At 34.0% G+C, this 24,614-nt stretch overlaps 1 long non-coding RNA gene across 12 annotated transcripts in view; it reads left to right on the top strand.

Annotated features, from left to right (window-relative positions):
* LOC146768687 (uncharacterized) overlaps positions 1–24,614 on the top strand; it is an 81,040-nt gene that overhangs the window by 36,595 nt on the left and 19,831 nt on the right. For 3 of the 12 annotated variants that reach the window (XR_014954396.1, XR_014954404.1, XR_014954412.1), the window contains one exon: positions 1–23,731. This exon is cut by the window's left edge. This is a non-coding gene — a long non-coding RNA (uncharacterized LOC146768687). The remainder of the gene's footprint in view (positions 23,732–24,614) is intronic. The other 9 variants (XR_014954406.1, XR_014954407.1, XR_014954401.1 and 6 more) reach the window with 9 other exon arrangements.

Here is a 24,614-nt window from a genome sequence, read left to right on the forward strand (position 1 = left end):
TTGTTTTTGTAAATGCAGAGATTAGGAATGCAGCCAGGTAAAATTTTTCTTTATGCTTTTCTTCTCTTAATTTTCCTAAATAGCACAGTACAAATAAAAATCAAATCTAGAAAATCCTTGGCTGTTTGGAGGAAAATAACTTTGTTAAGGATACATCAGGGTTAAACAGTATGGCATTTGCAGCAATCACACTTATAAACTTGCCAGCCTGTAAGTTACAACCTAGTTTGAACTTTACATTACCTTCAAGTATTTCTCATGGAATACAATACTGGTTCTGTACTTTGAGGGGAGGGTTGTAATAAAGTATACCCATGTAACATTATGCAGTATTGTGTTTCATTCTGTCTAGTAGGGTCTATAAAAGTTACTTATTTCAAAGAACATTGCAAACATACTTAAATAATAATATAGCTTCAAAGAGTGAACCATTGAGAAAACTTGCAGTAAAAGTCAAAGGTTGTCCAAAGTTACAACTAAATCAACAGTGCCTTAACAGAAGTTTTGAAAGTTCACACTGCACATACATTTGTAGGTAATTTCTTTTCTATTTTTCTTGTTAGCAAACAAATTAATATAAATGCTCAATTTAATGTATCTATCTTGCTTTCTTTAGGTTAGATCCTCAACAAAAAGAAAAAAGGCAAGACAGAAAACTAAACTGAAAAATAAATGTTTTGGTAGTCCCTATTTTCTGCCTCTTCTTTTTAGCATTGTGTTGGATTAACATTGACTGTATTCCTGATGCCTACCCAGATGTTTTCTCTCACTCTACATCCTTGACTGAATAGAAAATATTAAAAGAAAATATTAAAAACTCATGGGTTTAATTAGACAGGAGGAGTTTGCCTCATGGTGGCATCATCACATGGATGGGTCATCACAAAAACTGACTTGGTGAAAATTTATTGCCAATTAAAACTATAGGACTGTGAGAAACAAAAGCAAAAGTAAAACAACACCTTTTCCCTACCCCCTTTTCCAGGCCTAGCTTCACTGTTTCTTTCCCAACTCCTCTACATCCTTCCATATGGGCAGTGCTGGCAGGATGGGGAATGGGGATTGTGGTCAGCAGCACTCTGCTGCTCCTTCCTCCTCATGTCTTTTGCTTGCTCCAATATGAGTCCTACCCACAGGCAGCAGTCCTTCAGAAAATGTCCAACTGCTCCAGCATGGCATACTCCATGGTCTGCAGGGGAATACCTGCTCTGCTTTGGTCCCCTGCAGATGCTGCAGAGGAATGTCTGCTCCAGTCTTTGGAGCACTTTATCTTCCTTCTTGTCTGACCTTGGTGTTTGCCAGACTCTTTCTCACACATTTCTTCCCACCCCTCACCACCTTACAGTGTTTTTCCCTTTCTCAAATGTATTTATCCTGAGGTGCCCCCACCTTGGCTAGGAACTGTGGGGCTCAGCTGTACCCTGCAGTGGGTTTGCTGGAGCTGCCTGAAACTGGCCTTGTGCAGCATGGGGCAGCTCCAACCACTTCTCACAAAGGCCACCTCTGCAGCTCCCTACTGCAAAGACTCAGGCCTGCACTCAATACAAAAAACAGTTAAAGTGAACCCCTCCACACTTATTAAAATATAAAAAACCAAGATACTATAAGAAACAAATAACATAGGATATCAGTATATGATGACAAAACAAGACAAAATTGGAATTACAGTCAAACTATTGACCTCCAGAGATCAATTTCTTCCATGGTTTTGAAATTCTGTGGTTAAAATAGATCTAATGCAATGAGATCACCAGTAAATTAGCCAGTTAGAGGGTAATTAATCAACAAATGGAAAAGATATTGCCTTTATCAATAGTTATTTAAAAGTTAAAACCTTAAAAACAAAACTAATCACACAGATTCATTATGTGGTTTATGAGGAAAAATAAAAGGCAGGAAAAAGAAATTCAGGGATGGCATGACTCAACCCTCAAAGCTGATGACCCCTCTTGTTCTGTTGATTATGAGCAAGACCTTGATTAGCAGAGTCTTGCTAGTTTTTTAGACCACTAACTAGCTTCAATATCTCTTCTAGTGGTGCTATTAATTGAGATTAATCCCAATTCAAATTTCCAGTTTCAATATCAGTGAAACTGAGTATTCATATTCTAATGTACTTTAGAACTCTTAACCAGGGCAAGATATGCTGTTCATCTTGTTCTTTGTTTTTTTCTTTTTCCTTGACTATTTTGAGTTGTTTGATTCATTTTGTTCAAGTGTAAAATTTTTGATAAGTACCATCTTCCTTATAATTAATTATGCTATTCTTTTGGCAATGACATGTTAGTCCCTGATCAAGTTTGTGTGGTCTCCTCAAGATATAAATAATAAATTAAATCTCCATGCATAGAGTCTGACTAATAAAAATGGCAAATATTTCTTTCAGATTCCTCATCAGTAAGAAAACAGCTTTTTTAGATACTGCCTTTTATTTTATTTTAACTGAATGCTAGTGTTGCAACTTTATATTTTATTTATTTCTCACTATTATAACAAAAACATTACATTGCAGGTACAATACAACTAATGAAAAATTGCTTCTTGCATCCTAAAGCATGATCTAGGAAATAAAATCTCAACCTTTCATAAGCTTTAAAGTGTTTATTTAGTGAAGAACCCAAAATTAGCATACTTAACTTGTTTTCGACTTCAGATTGTGATTTTAAACCTTGTGAATTTAGATCCCTTCTTATACTAATGTAACTGCTTAGAAGAATTTTTCTGGGGAACTCACTTGTAACCAGAAAAGATTCATATGTTACTTCCTTTCCTAACTTCTCTATTGATCAAAATATTTGCTGACTGATCTTTTAATGTTTATTTTTATTATATTTTTTATTGCAAGATAGTATTTTGCACAATCTAAATTTAAGATAATTTAGAATGATATGTATCATCGTCAATCTACAAACTTGGTTGATAGAATATTTTCTTGAGTGCTGAACAGTACTCTTTTTTCAATTTATTTGAGTACTGCAAACTGTTCTTAATGTCTGATGCATTGAACAGCACACAGATTCAGAACAGTTCCTTCAGCTGAAAGCTTGGCAGAACACTCTTTAAAATGCATCAAATAATATGCTTATATTATTCAACTTAGTGCAATGTAGATTTAGTGGCATATTTTTCTAACATCTAACATCCATTCCTTTTCCCCCTAATTTTGTTTTGAAAGTGTTAAATATTTTTCTATAGGAATCATATAAATAAATAGTATGCCATTTTAGTCATTCTTTTCCTTCATTAGTGAGAACAGTAATGCAATTTGATATAATCTGCCTGGAGATCTTTCAGTGATTAAAGCAAAAAGCATTTATAAAGAAACTAAATGAGATCTTTTAAGTGAACAAAACAAGTTTTTCATAATATCATAAGAATTAAGATTTCACAGCATGGTCTTGCTACAGAGATGCCAAGAACTAGTATGGATTATTAAAACATAAATGAACTTTGTAGATGCTAAAATGATCTATACACGATAAGAATGTTTAAATGAAGATAGAAAAATATTTTTTTTTAAATACCTCATGAAGAGTAAAGCTTAGGATGCAGCCAGGTGAAAAGATTTTGAGAATTTATTACACATGAAATAAACAAAGTATTTTCTTTCTCAAAATATGAGATGTACAGGAATAAAGACTCTTACATGTTCTTTTCCACCCCATCTGGATATGTATTGTAAGCCCAGGTTGTTAAAAGGATATAGAGTTTTTCCCTAGTAGCTCCTGCTTTGGTGTAGGCACTTAGGAAGTAGATGAGGTGAGGAATGAGTTATTCCCTACTACAAAAAAGGAGTACTACTTGTTACTACTCCAGCAGAAAATTATGCTTACTACTGACATTTATATTTGGCAGGCCTTTGTCAGTGTCTGCAAGGCAGATTTCACAAGAAGGGCTGCAAGGAGGATCTGGGAAGCTACAGGAGTGTCAGTCTGACTTCAGTCTGGGGAAGGCTATGGAGCAGATCAGTTTAGTTCCATCACAAGACAAACAAGAGATGAGGCTGAAAGAGCACAGATACTTGTGTCAAAACACTGTCAAAGCCACAGAAGGAACTTGCCATAAAATAAACCATTGCAGTGGGAATTTGAAATAAGCTCAGAAGGCAGGAATTTGCAACAGGAAAATGCTAATTCCAGTCATGATGGAAGTAAGGTCTGGTTAGGACATGATGGTTAATGCATCTAGACAAAAATTCTCACTGTAAAAAAGTGGGAATGAAAGCTACTGCTCATACACATATCACCCCAAATTATGGGAACATCATCTATGCCCTGTGGATACCTGAACTTTGGACTGTATAAAAGTGATACCCCTGAAAGAACATCTCTGGGACCCCCACCACTCATGAGGTGAAAAAGGACCAACTGGATACTGCTGAATTAAAGGGTGGTCACAATCTTCTACTTGATGTCTCTTTCCCTGTTCCCCTTTTCTATTTCATTATATCTCTGCCTCACTTATACGCTTAAATAAAATCCATATTGAGCACTTTGCTGTATGGTTTCATTTGCACCTTAATTCCAGCAGAGATATTTGTCCCTAACTGGATCATAACACAGGCCCAGTCAGCATGGGTTTGAGAAAGGCAGGTCTTTTTTGACTGACCTGATCTCTTTCTATGAAAAGACCACCCATGTAGGTGATGAGGGAAGGGCTCATACGGATAAACCATTTCCAACATGTGGATGTTGTTTACCTCGAGTTCAGTAAAACTTATGACACCATTTCCCATAGCAGTCTCCTTGGGACACTGGCTGCTCAGGGTTTGGATGGAAGTATTCCTATCTGGGTAAAAAAAAAGGCTGGATGGCCAGGCCCAGAGTGCAATAGTGAATGGAGTTAAATCCAGCTGCTGATCAGGTACAAGGGTGTTCTGCAGGGCTCAGTACTGGGGCTGGTCCTATTTAATATCTTTGTCAGTGACCCAGACAAGGAGATGGAGTTGCCTTCACACAGTTTGCAGATGAAATCAAGAAGGGCAGGAGTGTTGATCTGCTGAAGGGCAGAAAGACTCTGCAGAGTGATCTGTACACTTAAGGAAGAATAGTGAGAGAGTAGCTTGGTAGGTATCTGGCAGTCAGAAAATATCAACCCATCACAGCAGGTTTCAGTGTTAAAGTCATATATTTCCAATAGGGTTTACACATATATTTAACAAGCTAACAATATTTTTGTTTTCTTAGTTTTACTTCCTTGACACATCATGTATTATTTATTATTATATCATAATAATTACTTTATGTCATTTTTACTGGTTTAGGAAAAATATTTTATGGCATATGGTCTTTGATTTGATTGGTTTTCTTGTTTGGTTAATTCTTTTTTCTTTTAAATTTTCAACATGTTCTGTAAAAGATGCTAAAAAAATCCATGTTTTAAACAGAAATATCATCAAATTAGGTCATGAGAGACTAAAAAACATGTGAAAACTGGGATTCTAATCTGTGAAGGAAGGTAGTGTATACAGAGAGAGTTTGTATTTCATATAAATTTAAAAAACCTAGTACATCATATTTTTCAGCTTTACATGACCTTTCTAAGAATTTAAGATTAAAGATTACTGCCACTAATCAGTGTACTGGCACATATCCTTTGATACCTTGTTGCCAACAGTAGTCAATAATTTTCAGGAAAAAAAGATACCTGGAACACATGGAACAAATATGGGATAAAGTCCCCTTCAGAAAGTGCTTATTTAGCATATCTATCTTCTTTGACCTGCTTATTCAAAAATTCTGTAAACACATTATGTTAACTGCATCAGAAAGGCAAAGATGTGAATAGATATTAATGAACTATCATACTTTTTATGACAAAACAGAAAATTATCCTTTATAAGAGACCACATTCACAAACATAGGATTAGCTTTTTAATACACATGCCAAAGCAATTTATTTTGCCATTATTCCAGGCTCTTTTATGATCTAGTGTAAAAGTGGTTGAAGACATTTTCTTACTCCTCTTTTCTCCATGTATAAAACACATTAAGGAAAAAAAAAAATTGAATATGGAAAGAATTAATATTTTTTACTTTTTGCACTTTATTGTCATTAACAATATATTTTAATTTAAGATCATGTACTGTCTCCCTTTTACATGAAAAGACTGGGAGGATAACAAAGCTGATGATGAAACATGGTATAGGCAACATATTTCACCAGTCTTTAAAGGCTTTAGGCATTAAACACAGTAAAAGTGTAAAATATGCAGTAGAACTTGCAAATTGTGTCTTAAAATAATTCTACTAGAAATATCTTTTAAATATTGTAGGAAAACAGCTCTGCAAAGCATTCCTCCTTTCAGATGATTCATTGCCTCCAGGTTTAGGTATTATGGGAAAGATAAATGCTTCCATTTTGACATTTTAAAGTTCATTAGTTAAAAGCATGGAATGAAAAATGTTTAAATATTATTTTGTTTGAATTTCCAAATATTCAAAATTTATTATTTGATTTAAGAAGACCTTTGCATATTTTGAGCCAGAAGGAATATTGAACATGAAGTTATCCAATATAGAAGCAAATAGTGAATTCAAAATCTGCTGGATTTTAAGTTATTTGCTATCAACAGAATGGCACTGAAATGCTCATGTTGCGGGAAAAATGTTTTTTCACTTTTGTTGTAAATTGAGTCATCAGTGAAGCCCTATGTAGCTGCTTGTATTGTTATATAGCTACGTGCCATGGACATAGAAACTGATATAGAAAGCATTTGGATTTCTTAAATCAATACACCACTGTTGGAGTCAGAGGCAAAATTAGGAAGGTTTTAACTGGTAGTCACTCAAAATGGCAGCATTAGCTTTTTTCTTCAAAATGGTCCTGCTACAAATCTGGAAGGGTGATGCAGGCATCATGAGTTTTCCTTGATAAACCCCTGTGATGAAATAACTAGCTTGATGCATGAGGGGAAGGTGATGAAGGATGTTTATCCAGGCTTCCTTAAGGCTTAAGACACTGTCTCACATAAAATCCCCACAGACAAGCGGATAGAGTCTGGGCTAGATGAGCAATGGGGTGACCTGAATTCCTGAGCCCAGAGCCAATCAATCAATGGCTCAAACTCTAGTTGGAGGCCAGTGACTAACAGTGTACTCCAGGGATCAGTACTGGGTCCAGTCCTGATTAAGACCTTCATTAACTGATATAGGTGATGGGGCAGAGGAAACCTTGGCAAGTTTTCTGTTGATACAAAACTGGGAAAGGTGGCTGATGCACCAAAGATTCCTGCTCCCATCCAGAGGGACCTCAACAAGCTAGAGAACCCAGATGAGGGAAAGGTCATGAAATTCAACAAGAACTGCAAAATCCTATACATGGGAGGAACATCCCCAAGCATGAATGTACAAGCTAGGACCCACACAGGTGAAAAGCAACTTTGTAAAAAAAAGCATTGTCTGATTGAAAGGGTGTCTGATTGAACAGGGGCCATCAAGGAGCCCTTGCTGCAAAGTAGTCCAATGTTATGTTGGGTGCATTTAACAGTTTGCCAAGTTTCATGTGAGTGATCCTTCCCTTTTCTCAGCACTAATGAGGCCACTCTTCGAGTCCCTGTCCAGTTCTGGGCTCCTCAGAATGAGAGAGATATGCAGATACAGATAGTCCAACAAAGGGCCACAAAGATGACGAAAACAAACAAGCATCTCTCCTGTTAGAAAAAGCTGAGACACTCAGAACTGTCCAGCCTTGAGAGCAGAACTATCAGGTTTAAATATCGTAAGAGAAGATCTAAAGGAGACCGGGACAGACTCTTCAGTGGTACTCATCCACAGAAACAGGGACAATAGGGAAAAAAAATGAAACAAAGGAGGTTGTGTCTGAACATCAGGAAACAGTTTTTCACTGTGAGAGTGACAGGTTGCCATGGAGATTGAGGAATGTACATTGTTGGAGATATTAGAAAGTCTGGTCCTGGGAAAATACAGGTGGCCCTGGTTGAGAAAGGGGGACCAGAAGACTCTTCAGACTTCCCTTCCATCCTCAACCTTTTTGTGATTCTGTGACTATGATGTCATAATGGATTTTCTCACTCCTTTGATTATCAGCTGATTATTGTGAAATAACCTAGAAAGGGGAAGCCTCTAAAATATGTGAAATTGCTGGCAAAATTAGTTGTGTACCATCAAGTTCTATCTTAGAGACATTTCAGATGCCCACTCTTACCTTTGAATAGATTTTATCTGTGGGTCTATGACTAGACCCCTGAAAGACTGGATTCCTTTGTTTTCAACTCAAAAGAACAGTTATTTAAGTTGAGATTTGTTTAGCCAAAAAAGAAATCAGTATCAAATCACACATATTTCCTGTGTTTATACAGGTAATATTGAAATTGAAATTCTGAAGGAAAGACACTTTAAGAAACAAGGAATATGAAAAATTGTTAAGGCATTTGTAGTTTTAAATTTGCTACAAAGAAAATAAAAAGAATTTCAGAATACAATAGCTAAAAAATGCATATTCTTGCATAACAAAAATGTGATTTTGAAAAAAAACAAACTACTAGAGTTTTTGCATGTATTAACATGGAAATTAAAAGAAGTCATAATTGCTTTCTCTAATTCTGTGAGGACAGTTACACATCTCTCACCAGCTACTCTAATTCACAACATCATCATACTTTTTCTAGGCTCGAGAATTTGGGATGGAAATAATCCTTTCTAGATGTCCTTTATTTTTCCCTATAGAAAAAATGCACGCTAAAACAAATGTATTTATGTATTTATTTTATTTACATTTGAAAAAAAAAATACCACTGTATTTTTTACATAAGAATTTATTTTCTAAGCACCAATTTCAGGTATAATTTTTTTAATGTTCCTGTCTCTTTGAACAGAAAAATAAAGCAAGAGAAATGAGCTCTTGAAGTTCAGTCCTTTGCTAGACAACAGAGAGTGATGAATAGACCATTCTGTATCCCATTCTCTCTGAATTAGCACCTTAAACCTTATTTTTAAAGCATTTTTAGCAAAAACATATATTTCTGTATGACATGATTATTTATCAGATGAGCCAGCTTCTTTTGACAAAAGCTTCACATTTTCTGCAAAAACCACTGGTGAAGTATTAGGCAACCTGAATCTCTCAGGCACAAAAACACTGTTCCCTTGAGGTTGATTATTTGGCTTCCTGAATATGTCATTTTAAAGAACAGCAGATACATCTTCCAGATTCAATTATGGAGAGGTGACACCATCATTTCCTCTTAATATAACAGTTTATCTTGTATTGTGATGATCAGGAAAGCCAATCCTAATGAACAAAATGTCAAGCATATGGGGATAGGAAAGATAGCTGAAAAGGCTCATCAGATCAAGATATGAAGCAATCCAACCCAGGAAAATTAAATAGCAAATGATTGTTGCGTGCACAGACTGGACTCATCTATGCATACAATAAAATTATTGGTTTAATTTATTTTTAACTAAAAATACAACCTCTCTGGTTTAAAAACATCACTTTTCTATAATAAATCCATCATTCTTGTGTCTTTATCATATATGAATTTGAGAAGTAATCTTAGTATAGGGAAAGCAGAAGTAAATCATTGTTTAATGCTTGTAATGTACACAAATTGTATATGCAACAATCTTTTAGTATTTGGTCATATCATTTGCCATAAATGATGATATGGGAAAATTACCTCATCTTTCCCACACATTATATTATGTGTATGACTATGTGTGTAATTTGAAGTGTCTAATATTCACTAAGTTTATTAATATTCAATAAGTGTTCACAGAACAGGACTCAAAGAGGAATCTAACTATTTCAGAAGGAATAAGACATTAGACTCTGAAATTAGGATAAGAATTATAAACCTTTGCTTTGATCTGCCCTGAGAAACAGAGAGAGTACACTAAAATATCCTAAACCAAATAGAACAGGCAGTATTTGGAGGCACCGGAACTAACCTTGTATTGCACTACCTCTACAGCTTTATGCAGCAATTAACAGGGTGACAATAAATATTGTTGTTCATAAAGAAACATTTAAGTTTGAAAAGACCTCTGAGATAGAGTGCAAACTTTGATCACTAATTTGTCAATTAGGCCACAGAACTAAGTTCCACATCCAGTTGTTTCTTGAGCAATTCCAGAGATGGTAACTTCACCACCCCCCTGGGCACTCCATTCTAGTATTTAGCATCACTTTCCATTAAGAAATTCCTCCTGATGTCCAGCCTGAACCCCTCTTGACACAGCTTGAGGCTATGTCCTCTCATCCTCAAACTGGTTGCAGGGAAGGAGAAGCAGGACTACAACCTTCTTTCACTGTGCAAAAAGGTGAGCCTCCTTTTCTCCAGGCTAAACATCCCAAGCTTCCTCAGCTGCTCCTCATAGGACTTACTCTCTAGACCCCTTCATCAGCTTTGTTGCCCTTTTCTGAGCATGCTACAGCTTCTCAATGTCTTTGTTACAGTGAGGGGCCCAGAAATGAACACAGGACTTAGATGCAGCCTCAGCAGTGCCGAGTACAGCAGGAACATCACAGCTCTGATCCTGCTGGCCACACCATTCTTAATACAGTAAAAGATGCCATTGATCTTCTTTGTCCCATGCGCACAAGGCAGTTGTCAACCAGCACCCCCAGGTCCTTTTCTGCTGGGGCACTTTCCAACCATTCTGCCCCCAGCCCAACATGTTTCTGTGAGGATGACTACATCACAACTTTCCTTCTGCACAATGGCCTCCAGCTCCTCCTGTTTGTTATCCATACCATGTGCATTGGCCTCAGTGCACTTCAGCTGAGCTGTAGATTTTGCCCATAAATCTGGCATGCCAAAACTAGGCTCATCTCTATTGAGCCTGGTTTTACCCTCTTCTCTCTTCAAACCAAATTTGAAGTCTGCTCAACCAGCCCCGCTGACTCACAGGCAAAACTATTTTCCCTCTTTTTTGGCAGAAACAGTGAATCTCATCTGTCTCCATCATGCCTTGTTGTGTGTAAACCACCCCATGGTCAAAATAGCCAAAATTTCATTCATGACACCCATCTTTCAGCTACATGTTAATCAGGTGGGTTCTCCTGTTCCTTTCAGCCTTTTCCCTGCAACTGAAGGGCTTGCCTCTGTTGCTGCTGCTAATTCTTCTGCTGTCTTGTTGTTTGGGGCTTTTTTCTACAGAACAATATCTGCAAATTTTATAGATGTTCTTGCTCTGCCATCATATAAAGCAACAACCTTTTGAAGTGCCTTGTGACAAAGATATTAGACTAGTCAGCTAAAGATTTTCCTGCTCCTTTTGTTCTAAATTTTATCACTAACTTTCCAATTTTTGACAAAGGAGAAAGATTGAATAATTAGTCAGCTGAGAATTCTTTTTTTCTGAATGGTGGCTGGAGAGAAAGGAGAAAAAAAATAACTTGCTCTGTCCTGAAGAAAGTATTCCAACTTGTATTATGTGAAATAAATACATTTTTTTCTTTTTTTTTTTTTTTTTTTAATCTCATGATTAAGAATCCACCCACCTGAATGTAAAGATTTGTCATTTTGCACCCTGGTGAGTAAAAGTGTTTAGGAAAGAAATGTGATTCCACTTTAAGTGACTCAGAAACCTATTTTTGTTACCTCCCACAATAGGTTGCAATTAAAATCAGTCAGGAAGAAAAAAAATATTTAATTTTGATATGTGTGTAGAACCATGAAAACTGGACTCTACTTAGGATTTAGTTCAGTGATTTCACATCTCCTCATATACTGAATTTTGAAACAAAATGAGTTGATGCTTTTGAAGACCTATTATTCAGCTTTCAATCAACTCTTCTATCCTGAATTTGGAACCAGCCACTGAAGTTTCAGTGAGATATCAGTGCTTCTGTGAGAAAATCTTCCTGTTAGCATTTGCTGCATAAAACTTTAAATTATTTCAGACATCAAATTAAAATATAGAAAGTCGATCCAGATGAAAGTGGTAGGAACCAGTGTTTCCCATGGAAAGTTTCTTATAAACTCAGGTGGAGATCATTTAGTAATTTAGTAATGGATTGTCAGAATCTCAAAAACACTTATTTTCTATGCATTCATCCTGCAAGTTTGGAATATTTATAGATGCAGTGAGGGTTTCTAGCTACTAGTGTGTTTGTGAAAATTACTTCCCTTTGAAAAACAAAAATTTAAAATTCCAGTTATCATTCTGCGGTGCTTGGCTTCAACTGAGTTCTTGCAGTCAAATAAATGTGGGCATTAATAGCTTGTTTAATTTTTTAATGCTAATTTTTAAAAGTTTTTGGATACTAAAGAAGCAGCAGCCTGTAAACTCTGTATATTTTCTTTCTCATTACTTTGTCTAGGACTATACCAGTTATGAATCTTAAAAATATTTCAGTATTTGAGAATTAATTCAGTAAAATATGGAAACATTAAAGAAGTTTGTAGAAAGAATAGCATGCTCCTTTTATTTTATTAGAGTTAGTTTTGTATCTTGAATGAGATTATAAATGTAGCAAAATAATTTTCTGAAGTTTGTATGTTCCTTTTTCAGTTGGCATGTTTGGAATGCTAAATACTTATTCCTCTATTGTATTTCAGTCCTTTCATTGCTCAGATCTAGAGAATAAACACATCATTACCATTACAATCTGAGCTGGGGAATGAGTAAATCAGAAATTCAAGACTCTTTGATGCCCTACATCATGTAAAACAGGTAAAGTAGCTGAGGAAGACAAGTCTAAAGTACCCTGATTCAATTTGTGTGTAAGAAGGCAAGAGACATTGCGGTGCCTAGGGGAAGGTCATGCAAGAAGTGCAGAGCCTGATTTAGAGCCGAAGGCCATCACACACCTGGGCTTATCGAAAGTTTCAGAGGCAGATGATGGAGTGCATTTCAGGCTGCAAGCACTGCAGTAAGGACAGCCCTTTTTCTGATAAATGCTGAATAAAAGCTTGTAAATCTATAGTGCCAGCTGACCCCTTTCTCTCTCATACTCATGAACTTCACCCACTTCCATTTTGCCTCCTTCCTCCTAGCAAAAAGAGATACAGGGTAACTTTTTATTAGAAAACTAAACAAAAGAAAGTTCAGTATTTGGACCTGACCTTATTCCTATACCTTTCAAATTTGGAGGGGTTTTAATTTTGTTTTCTTTTTTCTTTTCCTTTTTTAAACAGAACTGACTACAGATCTTGGGTAAGTGAACACTGTCATTGGTTAAGTATTTTCAAAGCATTAAAGTCAGAGTAAAAAAGAAAGCAAGAGAGCTCCAGTGTGCTTTTTGTCCTTTAAAGAATTTCAGGAGCTTACATGTTTTGTATGCACAAAACACAAGCATCTTTTGTGGTCTTTCCCTTCTCACAAAGGCTAAATAGAATTCACTGTGAAAGAAATTGAGAGCAATTACTACTCAAGTTAATATATACACATAAATGTTACAAGGTGTGTAATTTTTGCTTCATCTGAATGACCTATATTTTAAATATTTTAAATAACTTTGCAGCTTGATATAATTATTCTAGTAAAACATAATACTGCATGAAAAGCTTGCTGAGCTGTATAAATTAAACAATATGGTTTTGTGGGTTTTTGTTTTGTTAGTTATTTTTTTTCTCTCTTCTTTCCCTTTCACTAACAGCTATATCAGAATTATATCTCTTTTTACTTACTACTGAGAATTTTGAAAGATTATATCACTCCTAAATTGTATGGTCATATAACTACAGTGTAGCGAATGCCAATAGTAATTTTCTACTGCATAGGCTAGTGCTGCAGAGGGAGGTATGAATTATTACTTTTCATTTAAAAAGTGACTGATTTTTCAGCTTCTTTCATTATTACAGTCATTGGACATACTATTTTTTGTGTATGCATTTTTTGGTGTGTATGAGCTTCTATATAAACAAGTACACAGGCATTTACTAGCACTTTACTGAATCAGTTTTGGTAAACTGTGTGAAGGGCAGAATCAGATAAAGAAAAGACAATGTGAAAATCAAAAGCCTTGAATAAAGCTCTGCCTATAAAATTATTGATATATATGTGGTGGTTTTGCTTTTATTCAGTAGAAAGAGCTTTATGATAAGAGATTGAAACTATAGCTTCCACTAATGTCTTTTACTGCAGTAGACTTTTTATGTAGCTGTTAAATTTTGACAAAGTTATTGTTTTTGACAGAAAACTATGAAAGTTTATATATTAATGGGTTATATTTACATATCTATTTGAGAAAATACTGTTGAGTTTTTCCTATGTTTTGCATAAACACAAAGATAAAAAAAAAACAGAAGCAAAACAAAAACCACCCACCTACAATAAAAGAAATTGTATGTTATACATGCTATGGCTTAATTAAAGATTAATGTTTAAGAGAGTTTTTGAAGTCAAATAACCTTCTCTCATCATAAATATATATTCAATATTACTACATGGATCAATGCAGTACAGGAGAGTAAAAATGAACTGCATAGAAAGCTGAAGTTAATAAACAAAATTTTACCAGGTATGTGCATGCACAGTAAATAATCTCCATGCATGAAAAAGTTAGCTTTACAAAGTGTGCATGTCCATGAGGTTTTTCCAATACTTCCAAACCAAGTTCTCCCAAACTTTTATTTTAATATCACATAATTTCTCTCTCTTTTTTCTTTTCCATTTATCTATTCTTTTTCCATTGGACAAAATATTATTTTCCTTTCTTCCTAGTAGCCCCATATCAATTAAATTTTAAGAAATCATTTGAAATATATTTTAAAAATATTAATATATTTCTATTACTGGACAGATATTTTTTTCTATTCAGACTCTGAAAGCAATCTTAATAAAAAAATATGTCATAACGTCTATGCTTTGAATCAAACTGTGATAATAATCTTGTTCAAAGAAACTGTTTCCTCCTCAGAGGAAAAATGGCTGATGAACAGCTTCTGCCTGCTACTAGCACTATACAGTTTGCACAACTTCCAAATGAAAAGGCAAAAGGCTACGTGTGAGTCATTCTTAACTCTTTCATTTTCCTTCTATATTGTTAAATTATTATAGAATCTCAGGGAAATACAAATGATAAAAATATTTTTCTTCTTTTCCATTCTATAGAATAGATTTTTAAAATCATAACCATAATTTCGGATATCATAATACTGATAGTATAATTAGTTTTTATTTTTTTTAAATGATATTTGTTTTTTCCTAGCAAGAAAAGGTAGACAAAGCAAGAATCATACTCCTTAAATGGACTTTTATAAAAGAAAACTGTACGGCATACATCTGAATTCTTTTTTAAATGGAGTCAAAACTATTTCTTAGAAAAAGCTCCAACTCAATAGACCGGGTGTAGACATTAAAAATAGAAGACAAAGTTTCTAGATCTAATTTGCATATGCATTTTTATTTTATACCCTTTAATTTTACCTAGTCATGACAAATTCTTACTTTCCTTTGTTTGGTAGATGAATTTCAAGATATGAAATCATAACTGAATCTACTTGTATCAAATAAGTAATGAGCTTTTGCTGAACTACAATACTTGACATTATGAGGTTTACATCTTCAAAAGTATTTCAGACTGAATTTTTCTATTAATCCCTTGTTGGAAGTCATACTTATTTCATTAAAAAAGACTCATTCTTTCTGCATATAATAGTCTAAACAAATACCTTTCTCATGTTGTGACATTTCTGAGTCATATACACACTCTCAGAAATTAAAAATGTTCCTCAGTGTTCTTTTCACATGGTATCCATCTTTTTCCAATTTATTTTATAAAATTTGTTGAGAAAAAATCAAACTTGTTTATTTATGGAAATAAAATGATCAATAGTAAGGAGAAAATTTTCATAGTACTTATGACAGAAGACATTTCATATTGCTACGTCTTCTCTTAGACCTGTTAACTACCCAATTAAAAAATATGTGAAAGGGCCATCCTCCAGTCTCATGATAGATAGATAGATAAAGCAGAAATGTGCTAATACACCCAGAGTTATTATCTACTCATCAGTGCAGGAAATTAAAGATAAAACACTTGATTTCACAGACATTCACATGAGTAAGATATTGAATATGGCACAGTCATCAAAAGAAATGCCATATGGAAACCCATATGGCTTCATAGGCAAGTGCTAACAGACTTATGATTTGCTCTTAAAAAAATTAAAAGGAACAATGTTTCCTCTAATGAACAACCACTGCATAGAAAAATGCAACAGAAAGAAAATGAAAGCAAGGCCAGAAAAGTAGAAGGGAAAAAAAGAAAAAAAAACAAACCATACTTTATTGGTGCATGATCACTTGTCAAAATTTCCATGCATAGAAATAAATATCTTCTACAAATAATTTATTGTAATTCCTATTTATTGTAATTCTTATTTTCTTAGTCACTTTTACTCCTTCAAATTTTCTGACTCAGAGTAATTAAGAAAATAAAGAAAACCAGATATTATCCAGAACATAAAGAAATAACTAGATTATTGATAAATCTTTTTATTTTGTTCAGGGCAGTCCATTGGGATTTGCCGTAAAGCTGGCTGCACTCATCATGGGCAATTGCTACAGAAAAGCACTCAGAGAGTCTTTGTATGGTTGCTGACTTCTACCTGTAAATTGTTCCTGAATCCCACCACTGTCACCAGCCCAGCAGGATGTACAATTTGTGCCTTCTATCTCTGGAACAGAAGATAGAAGAATTTGACATAGTTATATTTTCCTCCTCATCATTTTTCACGCATTAAATTGTGAAATGATAGAACAACCTAATTTGGAAGAAACTATAAGCCACATGATAAAGTCAAGGAAAACATATTTTCAGCTAAGTTTCTCCAGGCATTAATCAAAAGAGCTCTGAAAATCTCTGAGCAAGGAATTTCCAAATATCAGGAGGCAAGTTGGCCCAGTGTTTGACCATCTTGTTTGCTTTTTTTTAATGTTGCCATTTTTTTAACAGCAAGAGGAAATTTTCCTTGATGTAAGTTGTATTCATTCTTCTCATCATTTTGCTGTGCTACACAGAAAAACTGGATTAGGTCTTCTAAAAACACATTCAGTAGTAAAGGACAGTGTTAAGTTGATGCCTTAGCAATCTGTTCTCTGAGCTGAACTTAGCCTGTGCACTCAGCCTGTCCTTGTGATACTCTATAATCACAGAATCACAGAATCAAATAGTTTGGAAAAAACTTCTGAGATCATTGTGTCCAGCCTTTGACAGATCACCACCTTGTCAACTAGACCAGGGTACAAAGTGCTATGCCCGATCCAGCCACCACATCATCTCATGGCTCTCCAGTTGTTTGCTACAGTTTGTCAACTTCTTTCTTGTACCAGGGAGCACCAAACTGGAAGAAATACCTGTTTTTTAAAACAACCATATGGCAACAGCCACTTCCAAACTGTTTGCTTTCATGGTAAAGCCAAGATGGAATTTAGCCATCAGTGCTAATTGAGAATAATTGAGTATATGAGAGAATAATTGAGTATATGAGGTCATGAGATTCTTTATGACCTTATATATTCTGTAATTTTGCAATTTAAAAATGTGTAAAAAAATGTTAGGAGGAGGCAAAAATCCCATATCTCATTTGTCTGAGAACAGCAGTTGAATTCAGGACCAAATAATAGATTTGATATGGCTGAAATCTGTTTCTCAGGACAGGTCTGGGAAGAGAGTACATTTCTGACATGTCCAAGTTCTGCAGATTATTGCTATTATTTAGTTCTTCAAATGATAACAGTATAAACAAATCAATTCTTGTAATATCCTCCAACATCTCTTTTGAGTAACTCAAAAAAGAACATAAAATTGAATGGAAGGAAAGGGCTGCCTGAATCTGAAGTTCATTAGAGTTAAGGTCTTCTAGCAAGGATAACTCACATATTAATATTGATTCTTTACAATTGGCTGACAGTTATATAAAAAATAGTATTACATGTAAGTCAAACATGAGACATCTTTAATATTTATAATCTGATAACCCATTATCTGTTTACTTTTTAATGGTAATTATTTTTTAGCTACTGCTCATAGTTCTTATGTTCTTATTTTCTAGATAAGATATTTTTAGATTAACATAGATAGTATTTTTGTAAACTGCTGAATGCCCTGAAAAGTACAGTTTTTTTCATGAATATATGCCTAATAGCTAGAGACAAAATACTGCTACTGTTGCCCCTTATTAAAAAAGTAACACATACTTATAAAAAACACATTTAAGCAAGAATTCAGAATATTTTGTTATTATTTTCATTGTCTCACACTCAATTTTATTACTGTGAGTAATAAAACCTTCTAATGCTATCACATGAAGAAAATAATTTTTATTCATCTGCAACTTTGCATTTTTTCCCTGAATTATAAGATAATAAAGTAATTTCATATAGAACAGTAAGTCAAAAAAAAGGCAGGGTCCATAATAGCAAAATTTTTTTTAAAAATCCTTTTTTTTTGTTTTTTTGAGAACATACAGTCAATACTGAAGAGTCAAGGAGACCCTTTTTTATTTTAGACTCAGTTACTTCCTAGTGTTAAACATGGGGTTTAATTGTATGTTTTTTTCATTTTATGTTTTAGTTTTTCATTCTCAGTTTACCTGCAAGGTGTTATGCAAGATATTTAGGAAAAAGAAAGCTATTAAAAATGCCATGAGTGTATGGCAAACATGTATGCTGAGGAATGTTTTGTGGGGAAGAGTATTTTGCCCACTATAATATTCTATTTTGTAAATTGGAGGAAGAACTACTAGAATGCTAAATTAATCTAGGACTTTGTGGTAACACTGATGATGAATTCACAGGAAATGTCTAGTTTAGTTATAGGTAAATTCTACAAATATGAACTGTGAGTATTTTGTGGGAAATGAAAATTTGTTATGAGAAGGAAGGCACTTTAGGAACTTGTCTTGATGCCATAAGTAAATAAATTTTATTGTTGTCACCAGCAGGAAAAATTCAGGCCTTTATGGCCTGGTCTAAACACTCTGAACCAAATAAGAAACTTACCAGTGACTTTGATTTGCTTAGAACAACCATAAGGAAAAACAAAAGGAGACTCAAAAGCATGAAGGGCAGTTAAGTACCCAACTCCCATTGAATATCCATATCATGTATGTCATCTCTAACTTTGGAAATATTACTTTAAGCAGAATTTTAAATATTTTTCTTTAATTTAACAAAATCATTTATTACAGTAGCAGTTAGGTAACTTCCCAAACCCTGTGGCCACTGTATAACACTGCATATACATGGGTATCAATGAATTTATTTTTTTTATTTTTTTTTTTTTATGTTGGCACAGTTATTCTGAATTTTTGGAAGCATATAGGCAGCAATATTAACTTTCTTTTAAGAGGAGGAAAATGTGTTTCATTTTAATAGAATGTACATGCATATTTGCACTCTATAGGGAAGCTATGTAGTTCACTGAATTATACCTCCAGGATCAGGTCTATTTTGTTGTAGGATTTTACAGTCAGTAAAAGTCACAGAAGCCCCTGAAACCATAACAACCTCTGCATCACACTCATTGCATATTACCTTCAAGTCACAGGCTATTTTGTTGAAGATGCTCACATAATGATAGCATTTGTACCTTAGTCCTTAAAAAGAAAATGCTTTTTTCCTGGCATTTTACATTTTTCAGTAATTTTTTTCTCCACACAATTTGATTATTCCTTTTTTCTTATATTATGATCTTAAAAAATAAACATTTACATCAAAGAAAAAATCTGTTATTAAAGGAAATAGATGGGTTGAAGGAGGTGTAAATAGATTTACAACAAAAAAAGATGATGAAAATTGGATGCTGCATATAACTCAGTGTTTTTTTTGTCCTGTCTCTATACTCCTTGGAAGAATTATAAAGCAATTTCTAGGTCTATATCCCCTAGAAGCATGCCTGTATATTCTGGTGTAAATAGAGCTGTGTGTTCCCCATTATGCTGAAATTAAACACTCCCTAAAAATTGTTTTCCATGATTCTAAGTTTATATATATATATATATATTGTATTTCTATCCTCTATGGTTTCAAGAGATATAACCTCAAACACATGAAGACACTGTAAACTGATGAACTGTCTTTTGCCTAAGGCAAGTAGAAAACCAGAACAAAGCCTCTGAGATGTATGAATTGCCCCATTCATCTCACTCTAAACCTCCAAGACTCTTTACATCCAAGGAAGTAGAATTTGCCACTATTTTTCCAAGGATTTTACTGTTTCCAAAAATGAACTTCATTGATACTGTTCTGTTATCAGCTAGATATACATAGATGGATACAATATATATATCTAAAATAAAGATATCTCTAAATAGATTTATTGTTTCCTGTGTTTCTGGTAGCGGGCCATAGACTTTTCTGCTTTCTTATTTTTTGTGGATAGGAGAAAATGTAGACTGATACTCTTTAAAGTTAATTTTTAAACTCTTAAAAACAAACTAAAAAAAAACAACAAAGTAAAACAAAACAAAAAAACCTGGAGTATTTTTTATTTCTATGAAGGTGGGAAAACAGGAAAGATCAGCATGGCATCAAAAATTGTATCTTAATTTCCATAAAATAATTATATTTAACAAGATCATTATTTTTCTTTGAAATAAGCTTCCAAAATCTTGGAATATAAATTGAGATGGACTTAGCATTTCCAGTACTGTCCATTAAGTTATACATATACTTAATTCCTACACATCTTTAAAATTCCTGTTGTCAAACATAAAAATCATGCTAATTAATATTATAACTTAAGCTTTATAGGTGTGTGTAAGACATTTGGACTAAATTCTATGTAGTAATTTGTTATTACAAAGTTTTCAGGTTTGTTTTACAAAACTCATACAAGCTCTTGCTGTGTGATCTGTACCCTTTACTGCTACCAAGGGCTGAAGGCAGCTTACTCTGAGGGCAGAGGTGGGTTAGGTGGCCTCCCAGATGGGCTAGATGTCACTCCCAATGTATCTAAGATCATAATGTCTTGATTCTGATCATAGTAATATGCACTTTGAGGAAAATTTTTTGTATTTGGTATAACATACCTTTTCCTTATACAAAGCTATTAAATGTGCCTGATATTATGAATAAAATTCATATTTTTGTGATTTTTTTTATTGGCAACTCATACTGCAGCTGTACTTTTCCAAATTTTTCTATTTGTCAAATGGTTGAGCTAAATGACATTCAGTTATTTATTGTGTGTTGGTCAATTTTATTGCCTCTAGAGGAATGCCTGAAAATTAAATCAATATTAAAAAATAAATGCTTGAGTGAATAGTGAATAGTCTTGCAAATACTCATAAGTTCTGGAGGCTTTTTAATGGATACAGGGGTATTTTCTTAAGAAGGGCAGCTCTTGCTGCACATTTTGCAGATGGTCTCCTTTGCACTGATGTTCATGCCTGGATTCTTCTTTCAGCATTGTCCACATCTGTTCTTTTCTACCTTGAAGACATAAATGGATTTCTGCTCCACCTAAAAAAACCCACAGAATCAGAGCTGAGCTCCTAAGATTAAATCCAGAAACAAACTTTCACAAAATCTAGATTTCATCTTGGTAGTTTGCTTCAGAGCAAATGTTGTTATGAAAAGCTATAGCTGATTCACAGATTCAAAACCTCTTCATATGTCACTTGAAAATCCAATTCAGTATATTATTATACAATCCCATAACGTTTGCCATGTAATTTAATTTCTTTTAGTTTATGGTCAGGGAAAAAAACCAACAACCAATATGTTATTTTAAGACAGAAACACATTGCATGACTAAGAAGTAGAGGCTGTCTGGAGCTGCTAAGCAATTCTTTTTAGGATGAAATGCATTTATTTCCCTATCATGGTAAACTAAGTAATATTTAACTTTGTAGATATAGTAACAATGTATAATATTCCTGGAAAACATTGCGATGTCTGCATACAAATTTTAAAAAACCAAGAAAATAAGTAATGAGGATATCAAGGATGCCTGTAGGGGAGTTGTTCTTCAAGACAAATGTTTCTGCAATTAAAAAAAAAAATCTATATTAACATCTACATCTCATCTATATAAGATGAAGATTTATAGGCAAGAAAAAATATGGAAAAGTTAAAAATTAGGAAAACAAATTGAAGGAGGAAAGGATGTCACTAGAAAAGAAGAGGTAAGCCTTCAAGAACTAAAATGAGACAACAAAGATGTGGAACATTTAACTTAAATATATTTGGTTACATAAAATATAACTTGAATACAAAAATATCAGTTTGAAGGTGGAGTTATCTACATATTAACTTCTCTAAACTTCTACTGTCATTATGCTCGAAGAAGTGATTCAAGTGAAATGTGTGTACCACATACAACACTTAAGTCGTGCACATTGGATAGGCTTGCTGCTCTACATGATAGATTCCCATATGATTTCCATCAACCACAGACAGGTCTTTTATAGGTCCTCTGTCATACCTGAAAGTCCCTGAAGATGTCCCAGAAATTATAAATTCTTTGAAATGGCCCTTCTTGCCTATTCAAGGTCTAATGTAATTAGCTGCCTCCATGTCTGTACCTACAGCGAGATGAGTAGGTGTGCAGATTTCCTTTACTGACTTGAATGCAATTTTACCTGTCCTGGGAATTTTAACACAGCCCAAATATAGGAAGAAAAAATTAGATCTCTTAATCTGCAGGTAAATCAAGACATATTGCTTAAACTGTAGGAAAAAATAGAGCTGTTTTAATAAAGGAAGGTTGCTCTTCTGATAAATATATTTTCTTGCTCATCTGGTATGAAGCGTGTGTTCATTAGCTGTGAACAGCCAATTTTTGTTTTCATAAGATTCAGGTAAAGTATCTTGTGGAATTTTTTTTTTTTTTTTTTTTTTTTTTTTTTTTTTTTTTGCTAATAGAAGACAGAACTGAGCATTCCTTGATCTTACATAACAAAACATTTGCCTGTTCAACAAACTGAGACTTCAGAATATACCTGCATGATTTTTGGGAACTTAAAGCTGCTTCGGAGCAGTTGCCTTGAATCTGTGAAACTGATCATGGTATTGAAATAGCCCAACTTGGTTAAGTTTCTGCTATAGCCAAACACTTAAATTTTTTTTATTACATCATCTTAAGACTTAAGATTGTATAACATATAGTCACAACTGTTTACTTGTTGGCCCCCCACCGACTACTTCATAAGGTGTCACATGCTTTGGTTCAGTTTCCAGAAAAAGACTGTTAGGTGCTTCTGCAGGCAGAAGATAGAAATTGAACGTTTTTGAACTGTAGTGTGAAAAACATAAAAATAAAACATACCAAACACACTCTAGTTAGTTCTTTTAAACACAATAAAGAATATGTGCAAGCTACGTTTTTGACACACATCTTGACTTTCTATGATGTGAACACAATGTAAAGAACAAAGTGATGAAACAGATTATTTTTAAACATTTTTTCCAATGTACAAACAATATGTTATCATTTAATCAGGTTAAATTATGGTTTAATAAAGTGAAAAAGTGTAGCCTTTTTTGCAATAGTAACCATTGGAATATATTAAGAGAAAGAATAGTGATTTTACTACAGTGGGTGTTCCTTATATAGGACTCCACTGCTGTGAAAGCTTAAGCCAGAAAAGCTATTTTGAAAGTGAATTGCTTGATGACAGATTGTCAGAATGTATTAAGGTTCTTAAGATAACAAGAAATGCTATGTGATAGGTAAAATTGCCCTGTGTTTGTAACTTACTGTGTCATTTTGAATGTTTTGATAGGGGATGCCTAATATCACTGTGATGTTCTTGGTTCTGAAAACTGACTTATTAATTGCATTACTGACATTCTGCATCACGGGCAAGGTAGTGTTTTTTCTCTTAGTTTTCAAGTTCTGCCTTAGCAAAAAGATATTATTCTCATTCTTCTTGAATTATCTCAACATTAGTCAAAAGTAATATAAACTCTCAGATGTTATTGGCTCTCAGAGCCAATTAAGAGATTAGCATCATAATAAGTACCAAGTAAACACCTACATCTTTTGTTTCCATTTTTTTGTCAATTATTTTCTCCACACCATCTCAGTTTTCCTGAATTAACTTGTATGCAAATATATTGCCAAGAGATAAACAGTATTATTCTTGACCATAATATGAAATATATATCAGGAAAATCTGTTCTCTTACAAGAAAATTCCACTTGTTTAAAAGATGTATTTTGAAATTTGTCAAGTTGAAAAGTCTGTCACAAGGACAATCTTAATTAAAGCCAACAGAGGGGAAAAGTTAAACAGTGAAAAGTGCTTAGCTGTTACTCATAAAACTGCAAGTTAAAATCAGAAATAATAAGTGAGTTTAAGGATAATTTCATAAATACTTTATTGTTCCATCCACCACATATTCCACCTCTCTGCACAATTATTTTAGAATTCTTATAGGTAGTGTTCTTTGCTTCTGAGTAAAGTTCCCTTGATGTCTTTGGTATATGCTCTCCTGTCATTTCTTGTTTAGCCCCATAAGTAATACTAACATTTTTATACGACAGTAACTTATCTCAGTCTGAGGAGTGCTCCCTTAGAGTATCAATTGACTCTAGAGTGCATTTTAAATATATTAGTAAATGACAGACAACTAGGGGAGAAATTGTTGAATTAAACATTACTAATTTGTTAACTGATTTCCAGGCTCTGTTACAGGGGCTCTATTTTCTTCTAAGAAAAATGCTGCTGCCTCTCAGCATCATGGTGCA

This window comes from Lonchura striata, chromosome 1 (assembly GCF_050655825.1).
Source record: "Lonchura striata isolate lonStrDom1 chromosome 1, ASM5065582v1, whole genome shotgun sequence".
NCBI lineage: Eukaryota > Metazoa > Chordata > Aves > Passeriformes > Estrildidae > Lonchura > Lonchura striata.